General features: G+C 39.0%; 1 long non-coding RNA gene across 1 annotated transcript; it reads right to left on the reverse strand.

The window, feature by feature from the left end:
* Positions 1–4,398: 4,398 nt before the first annotated feature.
* LOC117716530 (uncharacterized) lies at positions 4,399–5,648 on the reverse strand. The gene is made up of 3 exons (XR_004607747.2): positions 5,452–5,648; positions 4,884–5,032; positions 4,399–4,573 (listed from the first exon to the last, which is right to left on the reverse strand). It is a non-coding gene; the product is annotated as an uncharacterized LOC117716530 (long non-coding RNA).
* Between the last annotated feature and the right edge of the window lie 1,529 nt (positions 5,649–7,177).

Genomic DNA, 7,177 nt, shown 5'->3' on the forward strand with positions numbered 1-7,177 from the left:
CCAGGGATACGTTGATTAGAAATATGGATACAACTGTTCTTTAAAAAGGAAAAGAACTCCTGAGAATAGGTGTGAGCTGAGGGGGAAACCCCAAAAAGCATTGGACCATGAGGTTCTTGGTACTTCATTTACAAAGCATTGCCATTTCTGTTTATACAGCACACATTTTTCCTTTTATGAAACCCAGATGAAGAAGAGCTTCCAGTCTTTCTCTACCAACTGGCTTCTTTCATATGTGAATCTGGATATAGTACTCTCCGGTCCCTTGTTCTTGTTTAGGTAGCCATATCATCGACGTATATGGGTGAAGCTTTCCTGTCATTTCTCAGAGAAACAATCTCATATTTCCTTGTCCATTGGCCCTTACACCTCTACTTCCCTAATGTTCCCAAAGTTTTAGGTGTAGGTGTTGTAATGTAAATGTGTTATTTGGGACTGGGCACCTCATGATCACTTGTTTTCTGCATTTTGACCAGTTGTGGTTTCCTGTAACAGTTTTTATCTGTTGCACATAGAAGTTTCTTTGATGAGGGGTAGAGCTACACTTATCTGTGGATATAAAGATTCACTCAGAGTGAAGGTAGGTATGCTGATTTAGGAAGGGTGGTAGTATATTCTTTCACATGGCTAGATTTTCAGTACCAGTTGGAGAGATGTTGGTTTCTACCAAGATATGAATGTCACCATTTGTACCCTTTGGATGATTGCATCATGCTGGTCATTATTGTTCATAGGCAACACAGCTGGGTAGGACTGTCAGTTGCTTCTTTTCTTTGGAAGCTTGAATAGCATCTTTTGGTATCATGAACACTAATCCTCAGGGAGAAGTCTTTATATCAAATTCAGCACAGATCCTCTGTGTCCTGTGTTCAAAATATACAGTGTGTTCAGTAACAGGGACTTAATCTTCAACCTTTCAGAGGTAACCAAGGGCAACAACAGGTTATATTATATTAGAACTCGCTTTAACTCCCTCGACCATAAACTTAAAAGAAGGTTTCTCAGCCTGATATTGGATATTCAGTTAGGTAGTCTATGAATCTTGTCAGGGGCATTGTCAACCAAAGTGGAGTAATTTCATTTAAACTCTATGTCTATTAAACTCATATGTCTATGCCTATGCCTATGCCTATGTCTAGGTTTACACACAGACTTATACATAATTTTAGGAATTCTTTTCTGTATTGAAATCAAGAATCTCTGAGCTGGATATGGTGATACTTGCCTTTAATTTCAGCGATCAAATGTTAAAAGTATGAAGATCTGTGGGTTTGAGATGAGTCGGGTCTACATAGGAAGTTCCAGCCCAGCTAGGCCTCCTTCAGCAGTCTATTACTGTGTATAAGGTTGAGAAAGAAGGGATACTAGGCCATCCATGGAATGAGTTTTTAAGTGAGAAATTCACATAGAAGTCAGTGACTTATTTAACTTTTCCATAAAACAATTTTGATATCAAAATAAGAATTTTAGGTTCCCTAGCTCACTTTCCCTCCCCACACTTGGAGTCTTCTTTCCAATCCAGGGCCCAATGCAATCAGCTTTCACAAGCCAAGCACATTACAAGGTTCCCTTAAGGCTCTCTTACTGTGGATTTTTTCTGTGCACCTCAACCAGCTTGTGAACGTTAAAATGTGAATACGTGATAAGACCTCATTCTGTCTCCTTTGAAAATTTACACTGTAGAGCAATTTAGTGCCGTGTACTGAGGTGCCTCTGGGTTTTTTAACCGGGGCGGTGTAGCTTAGTTTTGTTGCTTTGAACAAGTCTCTTTCCTCTTTAACTTCTTTTGAATTTTATTTTTTGAAATTATAATATAATTACATTTCTCCCTTCCATTTTTCTTCCTCCAAACTTTCCCATTTATGATTCCTTGTTCTCTTTCAAATTTATGGTCTCTTTTTACATTAATTGTTGTTACTCATGCATGAGTTAATATAAACTATAGTATAAATTAACTCATACATGTAAAAGTTAGTATATATCTATATTCTAAATACATAAAACAACCTTCTCAGTCTATATAATGTTACTTGTATATGTGTTTTCAGTGATGATCATTTGGCATTGGATAACCAATTGGAGTGCTCTTTTCTCAGAAAACTGTCTCCTGAGCTCAGTATTCTTTAGTTGCCTGTAGTTATTTGTGTAGGATTGAAACCTCATGGGCTTTCCTCTGCTCACATTAACATGTCTGCTCTTGTTGTCCTTGTTCAGTTCATGTTTAGGCTATCACATTGATAAGACTTTTTGGGTACAGCTTTGGATATTAGTGGGAGACACAAGCTCACAGCAAACACCCTGAACTTCTGCTCTTATCTTTCTGCCCCCTTTTCCACTATTATATAGAATCTTAGGTGCAAGAGTTGTGTTATAGTAGCTGTATCAGTTGAGACTGGGCTCCACTCCACAACTGTACATTTTGGTTGGTTGTGGCTTTCTGTACTGGTTTCTGTCTGCTGCAAAGAGACATTTCCTTGATGTGGGGTGAGAACTTTATTTATCTGTAATTTTAAGGACAGATATTTAGAAGGTAGTTAGGGATTCTGCTGGCTTAGTGAAGTGGCAGTTTTAAGTTTTCCTCCCAAGATCCATAAATTCACTAGCCCTGGGTAATTGGTTAGGTTTGCAGTACCAAGTATTTAGAACATGCTTTAAGTTCAAATAAAGAGTTGTTGGTTACCACCACATATGCATGGCACTACTGTACCCTTATTGTTCCTGTGCCCTTGAGCATTGCTGTTGTGGTTCACAGGCATAATAGCTGGGTAGCACTGTTAGTTGCTTCCCTCCTTTGAAAGATGTCATGGTATATTCTGATATCATTGTGGGGTTGAGGTAGGTAGAGGAGAAAGAGAAGGGGAATGGTTAGGAGGGGACTTTAAATTTCTATCCCATGTTTGGCCTTGTTTATATTTTTATAAGCATGGCTTATTTTTTTTGTAATATGAAAAAGCAACTATATACCATTATATTCAGAAAACAGCTACAATGTAGCAAGCACTACGTACCTTGGATTAGGTTTAGAGTGTCTTATGTGGAGTCTCATAATTTAATTCTTAACCTAAGATTTGTAATATTGAGCAGTTTTAACCAAAGAGTTGGATAGTTTTAAATGTTGAGTCCTTGTTTATATTCAATAATGGAAAAGATGAGAGAAAAAAGAGAAAAAACATCACAGGAAACTGATGTAATATGTAAAAGGCCCTCAACACACACACACACACACACACACACACACACACACACACACACACGTACTTTTTATAGATGGTAGCTATAAGAAATTCTGGTCAGAATAGGTTCATACACTTCCAAGCTTCACTGTGATCAAAGCTTTGCTGTCATTGTGTTCTCTTCAAAGAGCTTCATTTTTTTCTCATTTCTGTGGAAGAAAAAGATTGCCTTTCCTCAGGGCTAGTAGCTATTGCATAATATTTTTCCTCTAACCAATCTGGAATATAGTGGGAAAGAATTTCATAATTTCCTTTCCGTTGTCTGTATGTGGAAATGCATTGCAACTACTGGAATGTGATCTATTAATAGACAAATCAGGTTAATAAATATACTTAGCTTCACATTTTTTTTGTGACTTAATGTCAATACTAAAATGAAGGAAGCTGACCATTCTATATTATACTTTCAATTAAGGGAATCATTAATTATTGATTTGGATACATGTGCAAAACCTACGTGATGTACCCATGGTAAAGTCCTGGGAAACATGACCTCTGGATATTGCTAAACTTGTACATAACTTCTAAATAAAACATTCCTATCTCTGCTATGTTTGCCAAAATAATGAATCACAGTGGGCTGCTGTCGGTATTAGCAGCCAGTGACGTGTGTTCCTTTTGCTTTCCCTAACGTTAGAGCGCGTGGCTGGAGTCATTATCACACAAACCAAACTCTTGGAGCTTTGTGGTACATAGCACAATTTATGCCTTATGGCTTTCTCAGGAAGGCTGAGGTGGACACTAATTGCTGACTCAGCTCAAACTTGTCAGACCGTGAATAAAATATACATGCTCCCCGCTCTTCATCTCTCCTTTTGACCTTTTTCATGTACCTTTGCCCATGCAGCATGCCAATATGGGACTGGCAAGATGATTTATGGAAACACTGGCAGATGTGCTAAAACGCATTTAAACTTGGAGGTACGTCACCACCTCTCCTGCCCACACAAGTTTTCATTTGTACCTGTTCATATTAATCAGACATGGGAATGCTTACTGAAATATTAAACCATTTTATGAAAGTTAAACTCTATATACTAATTGTAGAAATGTTTTAAGACACACACGCAAGCTTGCACATGCATGCACGCGCACACACACACATACACACACACACACACACACACATATATATGCACAAACCCTCAAAGAAAAAAAAATAAAATCAAAACCAAAAACAAAGCTGTGCTTTATTCTATAGCCTAAACATGGGCTTTAACATTTCTCTTTCAACAAAAAAGAACAATTTCATTTACTATTTTTTGCTTTGTAGGACAGGGTCTTCCTCTGGAGTCAAGGTTGGTCTTACAACTATGCATGGCAGAGTTTTGCCTTGGCCTCTGAAATAGATCAAGGGTGCAAGCTATTAGAGATGTCTCCACATAGATAATTTTGTATCCTGCTTTTTTTCATATCATATATTGACAAGTGGTTTATACTAGACTACAAATTAAAATCTGGACCCGCTGGCAGACGCCTGCATTCTCAGCACTTGGGGGCTGGAGGTAGGAGAACAACAAACAGCTCAGTGCCAGCTTTGGCCATGGAGCAGGTTTGAGGTAGCCTCAGCTACACTAGACCCTGTTTCAACAAACAACAAAACCAAACTAAACTGGAAAGCTTCATTGTTTTAAAACTGTAAAATGCTACCTCAATGAGAAGTCCATGCTCCTACTGCTGCTCTCCAGTCTCCTGTCAGCAGCCTGACAAAGGCTGAGGCACTGCCAAGGGAAACTGAAGAATCCTGTCCTTGACCCGTTTCAGGACATTGTGATTCCTCAGTGTCCAAAGTGACCATTCTGTTTGTTGAGAGGAGAGAGATATTGTAACTTTTTAGTTACTCTCAGATTAAGAGGCTCATGGGGCACTTACTATGGGTAATGATAGTCCTGAGCTGGGACTATAAAAATGTCATGCCTAAAGTTCTGCAGGAAAATAAGCTCAAATGTCACTTTACATTTCTGAAGCCTTTACCCAGCATTGTAAGACGCCTGGGCCTTTGTTCACAGATCCTCTGGGGGGAGAAACTGAGGCCATTTTATGGAATCTTTATAAACAAATTAAAGAACTTTTTCCTTTGTAGCTGTTTTCAAGATTAAGAACTTAGTAAATTAGTGAAAAGGCTGCATCCAAGTTGTGGGGATGTGGGGTTAGAAACAAAACATTTGAGGAATTCTAAAGGCAAAAACACAGATGAATACAATTTCATGCAATTTACCTGAAATACCAAGTAAGTTCTTTATTTTCCACACCATAAAAGCAGCAGGGTGATGGTCTGAGAGAGAGAGACAGTCTTTTGGTTATGCATGGTGATACAGACATGGATATCAACAAAGGAACAGTTGGCCCGGCGGGATCCTGAGCACAACAGTTGTCTGGTACCACCACACTCCATGCTGACAGCGGGGCATTCCCTTGCATCCTATATTTAAACTTGGCACCTGCTGGGAAATACCCTGGCAGGGCTTTGGAATCAGTGTCACAGCTGTTAGTTTCCATAACTTGTTTTAGTTACTAGGCACTGCTGCGAGCTAGAGAGAAGAGGACCATATGGACGAGAGCTAGAGACTTTCCGAGTGATTTCACACGACAGGCCACTTGGACAGAGTTATACACAGTTTACTTCTTCAGACCCGAGCAATAAGCATAGCCATACACAGACAGCATGAAGCACAGCACTCTTCACTGACAGTTTGTCAGCTCTCAACAGAGACTTTCTATTTTTGTTTTTCAGAGACCCAGTACTGAACAAGACCAGAGTTGCTCTCTTCACTATAGATAATAAAGGACCCATTTCCTTATTTTTCTACTAAACTTAAGAATTTTAAGTTTAATATGAATCCTAGTGTGTTGACCTAGCAGAGGAGAATATTAGTAAGTATGGAAGTAAATAAAAAGAGAACCATTGGAATATGATAAACGCAATGCAAAAATTTAAGCCCAGGTATAGGGAGTAACAACTACCTATTTTCTCTCTCTCTCTCTCCCCCCTCCTCTCACTCTCTCTCTCTCTCTCTCTCTCTCTCTCTCTCTCTCTCTCTCTCTCTAGCTCTTTCTTTCTCTCTTTGTGTGTGTTTGTGTGTATATGTGTGTGTCCTTACATATGTGCAGGTACTCATGGGAGCCCGAAGAGGTTACACACTTTTGAAAACTGACCTTGGGTACTTTGGAAGAACAGGAAGTGCTCTTGACTGCTGAGCCATCTCTCCAGACCTGGGAAGGTTTTTATAAGGAGATGGAATGTAAACTGAAAGCCAAATGCCTGGGAGGACATACCTGTGGAAAGATAGAATAGCAGACCAAGCCATAAGCTTCTAGTTGTGAGCAGCATTCAAGGCTATTGCCCAACACTTCTTACTGTTGCGGAACTGAAGAAGGTGGGGTTGCTTGGTTACTATCAAGGGAATTGTGTGAATGGCCTCAGTGGAAAGCAAGTTCAGGGTGATCCAAAGCTTTATGGACTGAGTAAATGTTTATTCCAAATGTGAGACAACTGTGGGACATGGCACATATTTAATTCATCTGCCCCATGGTTGCTGAGTGCCAGATCTTGTGCATAATTTTGAAATAAACAGATCTCTCAGACATTTTATCTTAATAGAGGTCCAAGTCTAAAGGGTGAATTCTTTTTGCATCTTTTTCTACTCTGGACAATGGGAATACTCTGGACACTTACCCAGATCTCTGTAGCTTCTTAACAGACTGAAGCTCTTATTGTCGTCATTGCTATGGGTCTCTATTTGGTTGTATACGGGCTTTTCAAAGTGAATAAAACACAAGAATGTAATTATTTAGTATTTTACATACCTATGTTAGTATACATAGAATGTAATAAACAAACATGAAAAATTTTTAGAACTTATAAATCCTGTAGTATCTGAAGAATTGCCAGGCATGGTAGCACATGCCTTTAAGCTTAGCCATTTGGGAGGATTTCTTGGCTT

This window comes from Arvicanthis niloticus, chromosome 10 (genome assembly GCF_011762505.2).
Source record: "Arvicanthis niloticus isolate mArvNil1 chromosome 10, mArvNil1.pat.X, whole genome shotgun sequence".
Taxonomy (NCBI): Eukaryota; Metazoa; Chordata; class Mammalia; order Rodentia; family Muridae; genus Arvicanthis; species Arvicanthis niloticus.